The sequence below is a fragment of the Epinephelus fuscoguttatus genome, linkage group LG19 (assembly GCF_011397635.1).
Source record: "Epinephelus fuscoguttatus linkage group LG19, E.fuscoguttatus.final_Chr_v1".
In the NCBI taxonomy this organism is placed as follows: Eukaryota; Metazoa; Chordata; class Actinopteri; order Perciformes; family Serranidae; genus Epinephelus; species Epinephelus fuscoguttatus.
This window is the reverse complement of record NC_064770.1, coordinates 17411865-17431260: the sequence shown is the minus strand read 5'-3', so window position 1 is coordinate 17431260 and position 19396 is coordinate 17411865. Positions and strand designations below refer to the sequence as shown.

Sequence of the window (19396 nt, the reverse complement as noted above, 5' to 3'; positions counted from 1 at the left end):
CCTGCACTTCACTGACAGCAGATATTCCATTATATCAACCAGCAGTCACCGTCTCCTCCCCTGAATTATTGCCAGCCCTGTTACTAGCCTCAGCACCAAAATGGCTTAGCCAGTAAATGAAGGATTTGAATAATACAGTACATTTCACCTATCTGCCTCCTTTCCTTCTGCCTGGACTTCATTTAGTGACATTATTATCTTTTCATTTCTAGCAGGTGCTCAAGATTTACATGAAGCATTGCTATGCTCTCTGATGCAAAACAAGTCAAATCGACTGCTATCAAAAGTGTCATTGCTGTCATTTTTATCCTTTCATAACTGTATTAGAGGTTAGTCTCAGAAAATTTCAGTTACAACATGCCAGTGGTGGTGTTGCTCTGCTTTGCTCCTTCGCTATACTTCCTCTTAAAGCCGTGTTGACGAAAACAAAACCTGATGTGCCCCGAGAAGCTGAAATTTCATGTGCAGTTGTGGTTTAGCAAAAGTCCAGTAGCAGTGTATTGTAGCACTCAATGAATACAAAAATATATCACTTACTATTTGTTTCTTCAGTTGAATTTAGTATTTTAATGTAGGATAGTTTAGAAACTTTGATAGTAAAATAATTTCTATTAGACATATATCTAAAATTATTTGTCAGAAATCTTAAGTACACATAAAATGTTTATTGTTGGGTGTTTATAATGCATTATTCTGATTTTGTTTCGTCATTCATTAAAAAAGGAACATTAAAAAACATAAACAGATTAATTTTATTTTACCATGTGCTGGGCAACTCCTAAAATTTTGCCTAAAGCATGCAAAGACTATTATCGATGCTAAATTCATTGCTGGTTTTGAAAGGACAATCATGTTAACATAATGTGCAGCTTCAAGCTAAAACCCCTGTAAGCATCTGTTAAACTGAAAATGCGGTTAAGCCACCCAAATGCAAAGTGACAGAACAACAATGGGGTTAAACACAGCAATATAAACAAACCTACTGCCACCTTGGATTATATGCACACCCCATCTGTTACATATAGTACTCCTTTGTATAGCAGAGACTAGATTTCTAGTCTTTCTTAAAACCCACAAATCAATTACATCCGGGCACAAAGTGACAGGACACCATGGTATTACACAGCTGATGTATTATAACAAATGTATTCACTTATATATACTTATCCTTCACTATACACTATAAATCATGGGTACATTATGAACAGAGACAGTCCTATCCAATGGGAAGCAAGGCTCGTACCTGAATGACGTTAAAGCAGTCGTGCCCTCAAGGTAAATTCAGCTGGGAAGGTTCATTATGAAAGCCCATCAAGCCCACCCCATCTGCTGCTCTCTGAAAGGTGCCGAGTCCTCATGCTGTATCTGAATAAAAAATAAACAAAGAGGCAATAAAAAACAGATTTCAGAAGCTTGTACTCATGAACCCTCTCCGATAATATCCCTAAGAAATATGTTTTGAATTGAAGCAGAAACATTGGCATTTGTAGGAATTCATGTAGCTTTGCCTGCTCGAAAGAAGAGTGAGACCTTTGGCTGTGACCTGTTCTTGCTATTTCTGCCAGCTGTGGGTCCTGATATCTTTAAACCTTTATTTTTTTTCCATTCAGGGTGCTGTGCAGTGGCAACACCAGGCTCAAAGGCTACAGTGTCTGTGTGGGGTCATGTATCAGGCTCGCCCTGGGGTCGAGAGGACATTAAGGAGCATGATACAGCGTGTCTGTCATTCTCAGCGCTGCAGCTGCACCGCTGTGTGACTTCCTAGGCCGGGCTGTCCACATCCACATTTCACAGCTCCAACGTGACTGCTGCAATGAGACAAGACATTGCAGCGTCTGTGCCAAGTCCTCGCACAGCCACTTGCTCCCTCTCAGAGAAGAGCATCTGTAGCCTGGCTGCCGCTTCCCCGACTTGCTCGGGTCATCCCCCAGACTACGTCATTACAGAGGACATCAGGCTGCACTCTCCATAAATTAAATCTGGGACTGCATTTACACAGGGACAGACAATGTGGGTTTAACCCTTGAGGAACGGATCAGATTCTTGTCACAACCATAACACAAGACAAATGTCATCTTTTCTTCTGTTTTACATATTTTTCAGCTCCTTTTGCACCAACCCTGGTTGAGTAACTTCCATGGCAGCTTTGACCATGTCGTGATCACATCTGTGTATTGCCCCTTACATGATCTGGATTGTGTTTAGGAACTCAAAGGGAGAGTCAAGAAAATATATCTGCACTTAAGCATGTCAATCTCACCTTTTCATTTTTCTTAAGTGCCCTCCTGTATCACAATGCCCGGGCTCAGGTCCATAAGGGTGGGAATTTGTATTCTGCAGGTTTTTTGTATTTAATAATTTATCACTGATATATATTGATTTACTATCACAGAGACCAAGGCTTGACCTCTTCAGTGAAGTATGGGCTACTTCAATAGCTGCCCCAGCCCCTCCCTTTCACTAACCCCCTCCATTTAATCCTGAAATTTACAGACCACTGCCATCACAGTGTGGCAGTTTTTACTTGTCTAAGGGGACTAGTTAATGGTTTCCATTTACATTAGTGTGCCTGTGCACTGTCATGACACAAACAGCATGCAATCCTATTCAATTTGGACGGATGTGCATGTGAATATTACAAAAATGTCCAGGTGATGCTACAGGAAATAGAAAGACACAGTCTCATTACATGTTTTAGGAATCTCAGTCAACAAACAGTAATAAATGGACATATAAAGCACTTCTTTTGGTTATTAAGAGGCCCCCTGCTGGTAGGACCAATGGACATGTGTGCGTGGGGGAAAATTATCTTCTTTCATGCAATACCAAATTAAACATGCCCCCAACCAGACTGTGAAATTGAGCAATTCAAAACCATTTCCAGCGTGGTGGTGCAGCCCAGTACTCAGAGGGAGGAAAAAAAAAGAAAGGAGCAAAAGTTTGCTCATAGATTGGCTGTTGAAGCCCTTGAGCTCGTGTGACGTAGCTGATACTTTTCACTCCAACTGTCTTCATTAACTTGAAACCTATTCAGTGTTTATAATACACCGGGCTATCATGCGATTTTCACTTCAACCGGAGGAGTTGCCATAACCCTCCCGGCATTCGTGATGAACCCGCCACCATTTATAGCCTCGCGGTGACAAACAATCTTATTATGAGATTTAAACTTTGCCTCGGCTAGACTGAAGGATCAACATGCGCTCCTCTCGCACTCGTTCCCCGCAGTTCCCCCAACTGATACAGTAATACCTTCCTGACTATACCCGCCTCCTCTGATTGTGGTTAAACGCCGGTGTCAGCTCTCGGTGTAATAGAAAAAGCCAAGCGGGGCTCCGGGTCTGTTCAGCATACATAAAGGCGAGCTCAGCCCTGAATTAAATCACTCACCGCTAAATGGATCTTTGAGACTCTCCCTTGACGCAGTCAGTCGCTGGTTTGTGCGTCTGCAAACCGAAAACAGAAAAACTGGGATTCTTTTTTTTGTTTGTTTTTTACTCATTTTTTTTTTTTAAATATTATCCAACAGAAACATCTCCCGTGTCTTTGAACATGTCTCGTGTTCGTGGTGACATACAGTAAGCTGCCAGCTTTGTATGAGAAGAGGCTCTTGCTGCGCGATCGTCAAGCAGGTAAGCTGTTACAGTGTTGGTGAATGTTTTTAATATCGCAGACTTTACAGACAGAACACTGGACTTTATGTGTCTTGCATTCACGCAGGGGGAGCGGTGGATCTTTAAAATGCAATGCTTTAAAGGATATTTGTTCGGCTTTTGTGTGCAGGGATAAAGAAACACTTCTTTTATCAAGTGCAGACACAGCTTACGAAATGCACGGCTGAACTTGTGCACCATCACGCCGAGGTCGGTGGATTTTGCGAGCGTTGCAAGCTGACATGCACTATGGACGGGACATGAGGGCACTTTTACGCTTCCACTGCGATTCATATGCTGCAAATATTCTATTCAAGTTTATTTTTTTTAGTTATATGATTCTGAATATTCATTTACTTGAATGCTGGTGCGTTTTCTGGCACAACAGATTAGCCTTCACCTGATACAGCTCCAGGGAAAGTAGTACTTTGCAACTGTAAACCTCCACTAACACCGCCCGCTTGAGATGTGGCTTCAGCACCAAGGACAGCTCCCTGGCTGCTTTACTCAACCTGCACGGGCTGAACTTTATTTCAGATCCACACAAAGACACTGATCCACATCTGAGTGAACATTATCTTGTACTTTGTCTGATTATTTGTCAAAATAAATAAATAAATAAACAGCTTCCCTGCCTCAGCATTAGGCCTACTCAGCCTACACTACAAGTGAGAGCCAGTTTAATGAATCCGATATATGTCATCTAAATCTGTGTGATCCAAACAGTTTAAAACACCAGTAATAAATGATCAGGGTGTTGCATGGCCTTAACCTATTATGCTGTCATTACCCAGTCTTGTACTTACAGTCCTGTGCAGTCTCACTCAGATTAGCTGAGGATTTTGCTGCGTCTGTGCCATCTGTCTGGGAAATGCATACTATGAACTGCACGCTTGGCATGTTAATTTATTTGTATTGCTCAAAGCTATATATGTATATATGTATTGATTTCTTTTTTTTAGGGTCAGTATAGGCCTTATTTCCAAAGATGATTAGCCAGCTCTGAGTGAAGACTCTCTGTCAGAGGAGGAGGTGGTGTTGCTGGTGTTGGAAGGGATCTGGAGTCCAAAGCATAGAGGGGTTATTAAAAAAATGCTGAAACAATGCCAGGTTTAATATAACCTGCACTTGCGGTCACACGACAGCCAAAGAAATGACAAGCCCATAGGAAGAATTCTTTGGCTTTCCACTCAGCTGCACTATAGACGTAGGTGTAGGAGTGCTGTATCATCTCTGTTCCAGTTAAATAATGTTTCTGTCTTAGTGACATTTAAAGCCAGGAGCGCATTTAAAGCCCAAACAATCTGTTTCATACCACTGAACTGCAGGCATTGTATTAATTGTCAGCGGCTGCCTTCGTTCCAGTCATTTCATACAGAAGATCAGCCCCAGCTTAGCCCTCTTTACCATCAGTGTGAATCACCATCTTACTTCTTCCCAACTTTTAATGTCTCGAGTTATGACTGCTCCAAAACATCTTAGTTTTGCTGCTGTTGCTAAAGCTGTCTCTCGCATTAGCCTCCGCATCTCCCTTTTCCTGTCCCCGTCTCCCTTATCTTGATTATGCAGCTGGATGATTGAGTCAGCTATTTTGTATGCAAGTTGCCTTAGCTTGGTTCTTTGTGGAGGAGAGAGAGAGAGAATGAGAGAAAGAGAGAAAGAGAGGGAGAGATCGTGCTGAGGATACTGAGAGAGAATTACAGCTTCTCATGACGGTGAGGAGTGGAAAAGACGAGGCTGCCCTATTCGATAAATTGCTGTTTGAGAGAGACAGATATCCTAGGGGGACAGCGGTTTTGGAAATGAGACCAACCTTTCTAAATGGAAATGGCAGCACACATTACAGTTTTCCACAGCTCTATACTGTGGACGACTTGAATTGAAGCATCCAAAACTCTTTGTTAGCGAGTTAGTGTGATATAAACCCATTCCTCTAAATTGAGACAGATTTTAGAAGCGAGTCATTCTGTGCTGTGAGTATACACAGATAGTTGGGAGAATTGGGAGAATTAAAACCTAAAATCTAAACACATTCTGCATGTAACTGTGGCACCCCCAGTTTGGGACCAGATGTCATTATCCTTTGTATCTCCCCATGTTTCCATAAGCCATATAATCATCTTCTTATCTACCGTGTACTGCTGCTCCTTAGTCAGTATATAGCAGTGATGATGTGGGTGTTTTTGCGTGTGTGTGCTGAGGTTCAGTGGTGCCTCCCATTGTGAGTGTAAAGTCGCTGTGTGCTGGACACGTCGGTAGAAAAAGAGAAAAGCCTCTTCAGTTTTGTTTGTGCTAATATATTTACATTGCCACACTGATGTCACTTTGCAGAAAAGTTACCGAAGCTTGGCCGACCACATGTTTGCAACGCTCTGGTTATATGGCTAACAATGTGCAAAGTGTAATCAAAGGGACCAGTCAGGGTTTGCAGACAGAGTTGTGGAACATATGGCAGAACAGCGTGTCATATTTCAGTTGGAGCTCCACAGCTCTCCGCAACCGTAAAGATTCAAACAGCAACTTCCTGTGCTGTGAGTGTGTGTGTGTGTGTGTGTGCTATTTTACAAGAGCTGTTGCACCACCTCAGTCTCAAGAGTCCCATGTGACACTCAGCTGTTTTATAAAAGAAGGACTGAGCTCTTTTTTTCCCTCAGTAGTGAAGAATGGTAAGGTGTGGAAATTAGACACAGAGGGGAAACAAAAGAAAGGAAGGCAAAAATGTAATTTCCTCCTCAGTAAGTGCTAAATGTGTGGGTTGGATGCAGCAGATATATAGTTATGTCTGAACAGGGAAAAGCCCACATACAGTAATTTAGTTATAGTCACACTGAACCAAACAGGACATTGCACGTTATGGTTATAATCCTAGAAATTTTTATGAAATCAAACCACGTTTTGTATCATTACTTATGGCCTGCATCTTGTCAGCGATTGTCATTCACTGTGTATACATCCTGCCTTCACACGCACAAGGGATTTACAGGAAATGATGCATGCATGTAATCCAGTGTTGCTGTTTTCAATGTTATCTCATTAACATCAGCCTCAGTGTTTACTGTTCACTCTCCTAACGCTGTATCAAGGTTAAGTGAAGTTACTGTTGCTTCTTCACATTAAAAGCATCCAACTCTAGAAGACAAGGTGGCTTTTATTGTGAAGTACTCGCAGGAAATGCAAGGCTTAAATTATTAAGATGTTTGTTTGGCTGGGATGTAAACAGATACATACGTGGTTCTTTTGTTTTCTTTATTTTTTGAGAGTTTTTTTGTCTTTTATTAGCTCATTTGGCCTGGGCAATATATTGATATATCGACATCATGATATGAGACTCATTTTAGATTATGGATATCGTTACATTGTAAGTGTTGTCTTTTCCTGGTTTTAAAGGCTGCAACCAGTGAAGTGAAGTTATTTTACCAACTTACCAGACTGTTTTAGCTGTTCTATTATTTGGCTTTACCCACTCACCTTTATACAGCCTTGTGCCTTAGAAATGAGCTGTATTAATTATGTTGTTGCAGTACAAAGTGCAGGACCTTGACACAAGAACCCCAGGTTTGTGTCCATTTTGCTTACACATTCAGTATCAACATTTTTGCAACTTGTCAAGTACATTAATTAGCATCATCTCAAATTACAACTTCTAGGAGATGGGGCTGCATTATATCCACATCACTGATGATTATTTACCAAAAATCCCACTGAGAAAATCTGCAATATCGATATTGAGGTATTTGGTAAAAGAAAATATTGTGATATTTGATTCTCACATGAAAGGGGGTGAGTGGGGGTGACATGCAACAAAGGGCCCCAGGTCAGAACAGAACCCAAGTTGCTGCTTAGGCTTTGCCTTTAGAAAATGGGGTGTACGCTCTACCAGGTGATCTAGGGGTGTCTGCTTTTTGTCATATTTCTAAAGGCAAAAGAGCAATAGTATTGAACTGCACTTAAAGCCATGACTACTAAACATAAATGTCACCAAACCAACCAGGACTGAAACCTTAAGGACTAAAGCTTTTTAAAAAAGTGGTGTTATGTAACATTTTACAGTACTGCTGCTGTCCATCGTTGAATATTGATAACCTTCATTGGTTTTGTCTGATGGTGTAGTGGCTAACCGGAGCTGTCAGCCACTTATTATCTTAGTTTTGAAAACATATGGCCATGAATGCTTTAGAACTGCAGAAATATGCTTTGACTCTTCATTTCCTGGCGATTCAAATTCAGTTTCTGCAGTGGCCAGACTTGTGAAGGGTTCTTTATGGCGAAGGACAGCATCATCAATGACACTGTCTGACTTGTGCCTCAGGACAACAGACATGAAAAGGAAATGCTATTGACAGTAACTTAACATTCAGGAAAGGAGGCAATTGGTTGAAGATTTCCAATATCTAATAAAGGCTGTAGCTAGCAGATAAGGCTGAAAACCCAGTGGCTCTTAAATACAGCTGTCCTGTACATTTTATTCAGCCAGTGCAAAACAAAGATGCACCTTTGCTGGGATAAGAAAAAAAAGAAAGAAACATTAGCAAACTGCACCTTGATTCAGCAGCTCATGAGTCATTAACTGCTCATTGTGTTCACAGAGCTGTGGCCTGGACTCATCTCAGGGAAGAATGTATTTGAGTTTACTTAGGAGAGTTTATTGGAAATGGCAGCGATGGCTCTTCGAATTCCAGGTGCATTTTAGAATAAAAAAAAAAACATGGCAGGTGTAACATTATGGCTTAGTGCTTACATTTCTCCTACTTATTGCATCTTATGTGCTGATTACAGTTCAGGAGAAAATGAGATAACTGCCATATGAGGTGATTTTTACATATTCCTCGACACCCAATCAACCCACATAAGCTTAAGAGAATATATGTACATGAGAAGCAGGCGGGAGACAGTGAAGTTGGAATGTGCTGCTGTGCCATTGACAGATTGTGGGCATCAACCCCGTGATGTAGGGATTCACTCGAGGGTGTGAATCAGTCATAATTAATTTAGGAGTGCACAAAAATTAATCCACCCAAGAGTGCCAGAAACGTTTCTGTGTAGTTTCCCCAGCCACCTGCTGGCTGCCTTATGATAGATGAAACCCTTTAGTAAACAAGCATCACGAAATGGCAGAGTGAGGCGTATTGAACATTGCTCTGTCTCTTCTTTGCCATCTTCTCGGCAAAGTAATTAGATGCTGGGATGCAAAACACCATGGCAGTGTATCTGCAGGCACCTGCTCTGCTTGATGAATACCCTGTACATGAGAGCCCATTAAAGCTGGCGATACATAACAGCTCTGTCAAAGCTCACTTCAGAAGCAGGGTTTTTAGTGCGTCAGGGGACGTCCCTGAACGCCTCTGCTAAACTCCTGCTTTTTGTAACATCAGATTATGCATATGTTGATGAGCGTAGCAGAATGCGCTGCGCCTTATGGTGTGTGGGTCACCTTTTAGAGGGACTTTTAACATTAAACCTTACACATAAAGTAAAGTTTGTAGATATACTCTGCACACAAACATAGAGCTGGTTCACAATATGCAGGGCTGCTGGAGCTCTGTGAGGCCAGTATGCAACATATTTCCTCTGTGAATTGAACACAGCACACACCAATACATTGTACATAAACACACACATATACACAAAGTAGTGGCACAAAAAAAGCTCTTATCCTATCTATTTCTTTTTATGAAACTGAACTCTTTTTATTCATCACATTAGTTTCAATAGTTTTAATAATTAATTGCTGTGGCTAGTTTCTTTAAAATGCAAAAGCTTTGTTGTTTTGTTTTTTCTCCTTGCCCCGCAGCACAATAGATCAAAACGACTGAGAGTGAATATGTACAACTGATCAAATACATCTCCTATTTATGACATCTTAAAGCCCAAATACAGTGAAATCGCAAAATTAATGGTATAACACAAGAATACAATCTGTCTGTATTGATTTATAGACATTAAAAATACAAAACAAATAATCAGAGGAGACCCATATGAATGGATTCTATTCAGAGTCACATATAAGGTGTCAATCATGAGGTAATAGCAATTATGAAGTCCATATTTACCTATCATTACAGTACTTACGTGGGTTGCAGATACAGGTGTGATTATGTCTATAATTAATTTCCTTTGGTTCACATCATGCCAGGAAAGGATCAAAACAAAGTGTGATCTGGTGACTGTTCAAAGGCTTTACCTTCTGTGGCAGTCAAGACAAACAAAGAGATGATGAATGAATAGCTGGATATGAGAATTAGTCTCATACGCCATGTAGTCCAGACTGCAACCGTGCTTCATCAATCATGGGACGGATGCTATAAAAATAAAGGGCCAACTTGTATTATACTGCAGCTTGATGAGGGAAATTATGTATCATAACACAGCGTCCTGAGTTCTCAATGCAAAGTAGCTTCACCTGACAGGTCTGAGGCCTGCATTGTTTTACTTTTTTAGGGATGCACCAGTACTGTTACTGATATGGGGTATCAGGACGATACTGTTCAATGTTTACAGTTTTCACTGCTGCATGCACTAAAGATTTTATAAAGTTTTTTTGCAGTAGTTTAGGACTTGTTATTATGAGCTGGGATTGGCAGAAATCTGGAAAAGGCAAGAAAAAATAAGACAAAATTTGAAAAATACACCCTCTTCCTGCAGCTCCTGCCTCTCTGTCCTAAGCCCCTCCCACCAGACGACCATGAAGTAACTCAGTGTTTCACATTCTTTAAATGTATGTTATCTTACGTTATTATACAGTTGAACGCAGCTTATTCGCTCAGCGCTTCTTGCCCATTTTCCTTCTGTCTCTGTTTACCAATGAGACAATATTAACTAGCAAGCCAGGTGTCAGAAATGTCGGTTGCCCAACTGGGGTCTGTCTCCGGAGCTGCTGCCCACTCTCCACCTAGTGAGGTGGTCCATAGCAGCAGGGCAGTGAGGTGGAGGACACATTGTGATTTGAGCCTCTAGCGAACATTAGCTACATAAATGTAATTGTGAAGCCACAGTCATGAGCCTTTAGCTCCAGCTAGCAAAAGGCTAAACTATTAGGCGATAACTATTTTCTCTTCATCTTAGAAACGCCTCATTGCTATTCTGATGCACATGCTCTGTTTCATTTATTCTCGGACTCTCTTTTAGACTCTTTCATCTTGTCTTTTTTGGGTTGCTTTGCAATTGAGGCAGCTGTTGCCAGTGCTAGAAAAGCAACTATGTCTGCAGTATTATCTGCAACTGAATCTGGCTTTCACCAAAGGGACAGATTACTATGTGCTTAAAATTTTGTACAGGGTTCCTACACATTTTTATGGATACATTTTCCAAACTTTACCATATTTTTAAAAATATTTTACACTATTTCCATCCATCTTCTAACCGCTTCATCCTCTTGAGGGTTGTGGGGGGGCTGGAGCCTATCCCAGCTGACATCGGGCGAGAGGCAGGGTACACCCTGGACAGGTCGCCAGACTATCGCAACAAAGTTATCAATTAACCTAATTAACCTAGTCCCCAATCTGCATGTCTTTGGACTGTGGGAGGAAGCCGGAGTGCCCGGAGAGAACCCACGCTGACACGGGGAGAACATGCAAACTCCGCACAGAAGGGCTCCCACGCCCGGGATCGAACCAGCAACCCTCTTGCTGTGAGGCGAGAGTGCTAACCACCACACCACCGTGCCGCCCCACTATTTCCATGACTTTCTAATATAGTAGTTTAACATGGGCAGGTCTGTATAGCGATACATCCACACAATATTAAACACACACTTCCCAGGTGTTTGTGGATAAGCAAACTGCGAGCAATTGCTAACTACTGTAAATTCACTCAGACATTCCCACTACCAACTAGCTGCATATGCCAATAGACAAAAAAGACACACACGGGTACTGTGCAAAACATCAAGGCCACACCCCTTTATGGGGGATAGACAACTGAAGACGCTTTAGATGTCAATGCAATTTGGCAATAACAACAGTCATGTACTGTAGGACTGTAACTGTACTGCAGCAGCATATTAGCAATCCATCAGTAGTAATTGTCCTCTATTAACAACAGCCAAAAGAATGCAGATATACATTTTTCCAAAAGATTCTGTTAATTCTAAACTATTTACAGACCTGGAGGGCATTTTTTGTTATTTTTCATTCATTACTTCTAATTCATGATCTTGGGAATCCTGTTTTTATGAGATTTTTGCCCAATGACACCAAAATGAAACTGTGTACCCCAGCTTTAATGTTTGCATTTTGTTATAATTTTATGCAGCTGTTTTGTTTTTACTGGAAATTTAATTCCTGTTTAAGTCACTTCCACACAGTGACTTATTAATTAAACACAGGTATCTGTATTGGGACTGAAAAAGTCTGATCGGTGCATCCCTAATTTCTTTTAACAGCTTTTGGTGCAGACTTGAGTTTGAATAGTGCTGATCTCACCTGCTTAATATGCAGAAAGGTTTTCACGAATTACATCTAACATGCTCAGTGTGATGGTGTTGTCAGGTGTGAATGAACAAAGGTGCCAATGTGCCATTATGACGTATATTTTATTATTGGATGTAGCTGATCATCTTGAGTGGAAACGCTGTTTTATAGCATAGATTAAAGTTTAACATCTTTACGATCATAAAAATGATCAGACTACATTCACTATCCATCATTTTAATGGCTGACAAGTTCTTTAAGGAAGTCCTGGTACTCTCTCTCCACGAGGACACCGAAATGGGCACACATGTGCAAAACGCACACAAACATACTCTCTCTCTATCTAATACACACACTCTTCCTCTCTCTCACTGAAAAGACAGGACACCGATCACGTTAATTGGTTCCTTGGGGAAATATAAAACCCAAGGAGTAGGTCTGCAAAGTCCAAGGCACTCAAAGTCCACCAAATAAGAAAATATATTTAAGCTGTCAGTCTATCAAATTAAAGTCATTTTATATGGCAGACTTTGGATCTTGTGTTTCGCTGCGAGCTGCACATCTTTTGTTTAGATAATTATATTAGATTTCAGCGCAGTTACAAACAGTGTTAGAAAATGTAGCTGATTAGATCCCTGATTGGTAATGCAGCATGATTAGGCAGTTTGCAGTTTCCTACCAATTATGAAATTTAAACCAACAGCCTTTATAGATGACAGATGCTCCGTGAATAAAGTCGCTCCCACATGCCACACTGAAGGCAAAATGCTTTTCATCAAACGGTGAGAAAAATTCTTTGAGGTCAATAAGTGCCAAAAGTCGCATCATGGTAATCAAAACACGGCCCTCCTCCCCATGAGTGTTAAGTAACCCCAGTCAGCGATGGTAAACACATGACACACTAATGATGCACTGAGGAAATTAACCTGTTCAATGACTTTTGCAAACATCTCCTGCAAATAAGAAGCACTAAATGTGTTCTTTGTCTTCAATATTGCCAGCAACACTTAAATACTTTGACCCTCAGTGTTTCTTTTCCCCACTCGCAGCTTCTCCTCTGTCTCTGCATAGCAAAAGTGTTCAATATCTCCAAATACTGTTAAATGATCATCTTTTTCTGCAACAGTTTTTCATCCTTTTAATGTTAATTCATAGTTTATCCTTACATGCACCACAGCGAGACGTATTTTTTTTCTGATCGATTTTGCCCACCCTCCCAGAGTCATTCAGTCAAACTCCTAATGCAAATAAAACAACTCTGAAGACCTCTAATCCAGTTAGCAAAGGTAACTCATCTCTATAAGTAAGAAGCTCACACTGTTTACCGTTTCAAATTTAATTCACGCACAGCATGAGAGCGAAGACGAGACAGGAGGGGGCGTTTTACTTCTGTTTTCTGCTTGTAAACAGTCACACTGCTTCCAGGTATGTGTCCCATTTCTATGTCTTTGTCTCCAAAATAAATCATTCAACCAACAGCTATAGTTTTTTTTTTTTGTGATTATGTTAGAAAGTCTGCCTGTCAATCACAATCCATTCAAGTCAAAAACAATGCACTAACTTTTGAGTTTGTTAGACTATTCTGCCTGCTACAGGCTGTACAATCGAGCAGTGAATATGGCTTGGTGCATACAATCACAGCACATAATTGCTGCACGTCTTAAGTAGTAGTCACTCATAACATCTGGAGCGGGGGCGGGTTTAAAACTTTTGAATTGTGGGTAGGACAGATTCAGTGAAGGGGACACATTTGGGAAATTGGTAAAAATGTGACACCCTGCTTCTTGGCAATAATAAACTGTACATTATGAATAGTTACAATTAGGGCTGGGTGATATGGAGAATATCAAAGATCATGATATCTCCAACAGAGTACCTCAATATCAATACTGTAATGATATTTTAAGGTTGATTATTAACACAAAAATATTTACACAATGGGATTTTTGATAAATAATCATCTGTAATGGGGATAAAGCGGGCAAAGGCAAATAATAGAACAGCTAGAACCATCTTGTAAGTTCAGAAAATTACATCACTGTACTAAAAGGCCTTTAAAAGCAGGAAAAGACAACACTTTCAATAATAGGATAACCAAAATCTAACACAATGTTTTGTCTCATATCATCATATCATAATATCAATACATTGCCTAGATCTAGTCCTTATGTTTATAAAGCGTAATAAGCGGGTTCCCTGCAGATCCTTTAAAAGTCTTAAGAGGCACTGAATCTAATCATCTAAAACTAAGGTATTAATTTGCATTAAAATGTGTTAAATCAATCTCTCAGAAGTCTTTAAAATATCAAGAGATGGTAAGACAGATTTCCTGAACCTTTTTTTTTTTTTTTGACGCTGCATTATAAAAGTTTTTTTATACTTCTGCGTATACTCGGCGCAAAGTGCACGCAGTTGCTCTGCAGTTGCTGTGTGCCATGTGTCATAGTTCTGCATCCTGTTGGTCTATGTCGCTATGCAATTCCTCGCCAGAGCGCTTGGGGCGTGGTGTTCTCTTATATACCTACCTAGACTCTGTGACGTCTATGGTCCTTGCTTGTTCATTGTTTGTTTATCTTCCTGCTTTGCTCTAGTCACAGTGAAGATGGCAACTGAGAGAGAAGGACTGTTGCTGGAGCTCGAAATGATTGACATTGAACAACAAATGCTCTTATTTACAAATGTTACAATGACGACGAAGAGAGAGGCGACTGCTCTGATGGTCTGTAAAGGCGGGGTTGTGGTACTGCAGCAGGAAGTGAAACCTTGCAAAATGCCTGAAAGGATGTAGTTTGAAGGACCAATCATAGCTCTTGCGGTCTGCGTTGGGTCTGCGTTGCCTCGACACGTGGTTACAATTTTTTGGAGGTGCATTCACGTCTCTGCATCGGTCGCAGAGGGACGCAAAGCTTCCACAAAGCCCTCTGCGTTGTAGGTATGCAGAAGCATAAACCTGCTTAACAGTCATTGGTAAATTCTTCCAAATGCCACTCACATTAACTTCACCATATTAGGACAGCAGAACCAGCAACACTCATGTTTTGTTTCCAGCCAGGATGCTCAGAGCAGAGGATCCACTGTCTGCTAACTAGCTGTCAATGTACTCTAGACGACATGGTGCAAATTCGATGAAAATTGGCTATTTAACTAAAATTCCAAAAGGCATGGCGGAAACCAGAACAAGGACTACCAGGCTACAGTGTTTTATGCAAACAGTTTTTCACACTCAGCATGATGGGGACCAAGGCAGAGGAATCCTGCATGTCAAGAAAACTCATGTGAAAACAAATGTCAGGTATTTCCCAGTTCTGTTTTTCCCTTGTCTCTGCCACAACATCAAAAAGTGTCTTATTTTACAATAGCATTTAGGCAAAATTTTCCCTAACCATACACAGTTGCTTTTTATTATGGAATTGGTCTTTAATTTCATTCTGAGTGGCTTTAAAAAGTCTCAAAAATTCTTAAATCTAACTTGCCTTAAACTGTAGGATAAATATTGACAGATTATGAGACAATGAGCCCTCGCACACACACGTAGAATCCTTCCATCTAATGCTGCGTAAAAGCAAGACTCCCAGACTGACACAAAACGTTTAGTGTCTCTTTGTGGTCTTTTTCATCTCTCTGTGGATGTTCTCCCAAAAATGTTAACAATCACATCATATGGAGGTTGTGATACTAACAAGCCAACCCACAGTATGACCTTCTGACCCTGGTGGGGCCGCACCAGTGGTTGGCCTTCCCTCTGGCCTCGCCTCTGATCTGGAGACTGTTTCTAACTATATACTCTAAAAAACAACACTAAAAAGCAAAAGACTACAAGAAATGATAGAAATCAAAATGATGTCAGCATTGTCCTGTCATGCTCATAAACAAACTCAACAACCTCTCGCCCCTCAGAGTCAACTCACACTGTCACTGGTTAATGTCTCTACTAACTCTAGGGACTGATTGGGGAACTTTTTTTCTCTGCACCCAATTGCCCCTCAGCGACTGAACAAACATTTAAGTGTACAATCATCTGAAGTGAAAGCCAAGAAGACAAGGAGCAATCAGATGATCAGTCCAGGATGCATCTACACATTGATGTTGTGTGAAGGTCATCCCTTAATCTTCTTTCACACCACAGCCGACTGCATTGTCGTGGAAACGTCTGATGGATGATTTGAGCAAGCCTATTGCTTCCCATTGAGCCAGCTCTATAGAAGCCATATAGGGGACAGGCTGCAATGCTCCTGAGTGCTTGATGGCTGATGGGCAACCCCCACAAACATCCAGCTGACCCAAATGACAAGGTTATCTTGGTCAGCATCAGACAGTGTTCCTCTAATCACAGGAATGCAGAGACTTCTGTGACCAAATGTGTCACTTGCTCACATTATCAACTTAGATTGGATGGTTATTTTTGCTACTTTAGAAACAGGCTTTCATGTTAATCTACAGATAGTCTAAGAAAAAAGAACCCCCCTTTTAAAATAAATATCCTGTTCTTTTTGCTTAAGATATTTAGTTTTAGCTAGTCTGCTATGTGTAATAGAAAAGGCATGTTTCAATAGAGGATCATAAGTGCTATATCGTAGGCAACTGGACTTGCTTGAGTTTCTTGAAGATGTTTCACCTCTCATCCAAGAGTCTTCTTCAGTTCTAACAGACTGTTGGGAAGTCGCAGGTGGGTCGTTGACCCACCTGGCAATCATGTGTGTTGTTAGGGGTGTTAAACTGTCTAAGGAGGGATCTCAAGACTGCACTGTAAGTTGGTGATAAGTGGTTGTCGTAAGCCATCTCCCCTGTTTAATGATGACTATTCCAGTCATCCAGCCATCTAGCCATCTACATCAAGTAGATGGCTAGATGGCTGGACTTACCCACATATCAGATACAGTACAGGCCAAAAGTTTGGACACACCTTCTCATTCAATGCGTTTTCTTTATTTTCATGACTATTTACATTGTAGATTCTCACTGAAGGCATCAAAACTATGAATGAACACATGTGGAGTTATGTACTTAACAAAAAAGGTGAAATAACTGAAAACATGTTTTATATTCTAGTTTCTTCAAAATAGCCACCCTTTGCTCTGATTACTGCTTTGCACACTCTTGGCATTCTCTCCATGAGCTTCAAGAGGTAGTCACCTGAAATGGTTTCCACTTCACAGGTGTGCCTTATCAGGGTTAATTAGTGGAATTTCTTGCTTTATCAATGGGGTTGGGACCATCAGTTGTGTTGTGCAGAAGTCAGGTTAATACACAGCCGACAGCCCTATTGGACAACTGTTAAAATTCATATTATGGCAAGAACCAATCAGCTAACTAAAGAAAAACGAGTGGCCATCATTACTTTAAGAAATGAAGGTCAGTCAGTCCGGAAAATTGCAAAAACTTTAAATGTGTCCCCAAGTGGAGTCGCACAAACCATCAAGCGCTACAACGAAACTGGCACACATGAGGACCGACCAAGGAAAGGAAGACCAAGAGTCACCTCTGCTTCTGAGGATAAGTTCATCCGAGTCACCAGCCTCAGAAATCGCAAGTTAACAGCAGCTCAGATCAGAGAGCAGATGAATGCCACACAGAGTTCTAGCAGCAGACCCATCTCTAGAACAACTGTTAAGAGGAGACTGCGCGAATCAGGCCTTCATGGTCAAATAGCTGCTAGGAAACCACTGCTAAGGAGAGGCAACAAGCAGAAGAGATTTGTTTGGGCCAAGAAACACAAGGAATGGACATTAGACCAGTGGAAATCTGTGCTTTGGTCTGATGAGTCCAAATTCGAGATCTTTGGTTTCAACTGCCGTGTCTTTGTGAGATGCAGAAAAGGTGAACGGATGGATTCCACATGCCTGGTTCCCACTGTGAAGCATGGAGGAGGAGGTGTGATGGTGTGGGGGTGTTTTGCTGCTGACACTGTTGGGGATTTATTCAAAATTGAAGGCACACTGAACCAGCATGGCTACCACAGCATCCTGCAGCGACATGCCATCCCATCCGGTTTGTGTTTAGTTGGACGATCATTTATTTTTCAACAGGACAATGACCCCAAACACACTTCCAGGCTGTGTAAGGGCTATTTGACCAAGAAGGAGAGTGATGGAGTGCTGCGGCAGATGACCTGGCCTCCACAGTCACCGGACCTGAACCCAATCGAGATGGTTTGGGGTGAGCTGGACCGCAGAGTGAAGGCAAAGGGGCCAACAAGTGCTAAACACCTCTGGGAACTCCTTCAAGACTGTTGGAAAACCATTTCAGGTGACTACCTCTTGAAGCTCATGGAGAGAATGCCAAGAGTGTGCAAAGCAGTAATCAGAGCAAAGGGTGGCTATTTTGAAGAAACTAGAATATAAAACATGTTTTCAGCTATTTCACCTTTTTTTGTTAAGTACATAACTCCACATGTGTTCATTCATAGATTTGATGCCTTCAGTGAGAATCTACAATGGAAATAGTCATGAAAATAAAGAAAACGCATTGAATGAGAAGGTGTGTCCAAACTTTTGGCCTGTACTGTATGTGGATGACACCTGGGTCATAATCAAAACGAAGAAAGTGGAAGCCTTCATAAAACACATCAGGACAATATCAGGACATTACAAAACAGCTAAAACATCAAATCATCTAGTATTTTAAAGTCAGTTTGACTCAAGCATTACACTTAAAATGGTATTTCACTGCTGGAAAGATGATCTTCTCATAAAACTAGCCGATTATGCAGAAGAAAGACACATACTTGAAATTGGTGCTGTGACCAAAGGAAATGGAGAAAAAGGGCTGTGGAATTTGCCTTTTCTCAAGAGGTAGAAAACCTATTACTACCAGAATGCACTGCACCGAACCAATAAATGCTCCTCCTGGTGGGTGACACAATGCAAGCTTGTCCATTTTTTTATTTACACAAGAAACAATATGGCAGCCAGCTGGTAACAAACAATATAGTATTACAGTTAAACTGTAAGCTAAAATATGTTTCTGAAAACATTTTAGGTGAGAAATAGGCAACACAGAATCTTTGTTCATATTTGATCAACACTGCTTGATTTTACCATTTGATCTCAGTATTTTCAGCCTCCATTTTCATAATACAGGAAACAATATGGCGCACACTTCCTGTTCACAGATTGTCATGTTACAACCTAGCAGGGCATTAAAATATTGTTCTGAAGACATTTTAGGGGAGGGGGCTCAATATCTCTCCTGATCTGCTTCTCTACTCTTTGTGTCCATGGTGACGGGCATAAAAAAAACGCCAAAGTACAATCTGTAGTTTGAGTAACAGCCCAAGAGCCAGCATCATCTAAAAAATGCGTCATCGAGCGGATTTGATCTGACAGATGAGCAAGG

At 41.0% G+C, this 19396-nt stretch overlaps 1 protein-coding gene across 1 annotated transcript in view; it reads left to right on the top strand.

Annotated features, from left to right (window-relative positions):
* The first annotated feature begins 3368 nt into the window (after nt 1-3368).
* Nucleotides 3369-19396, top strand: part of elfn1a (extracellular leucine-rich repeat and fibronectin type III domain containing 1a) — a 102752-nt gene continuing 86724 nt past the window's right edge. The window contains exon 1 of the mRNA XM_049561335.1: nt 3369-3632. The gene's annotated coding sequence lies outside the window, so the exon portion shown is untranslated. The remainder of the gene's footprint in view (nt 3633-19396) is intronic.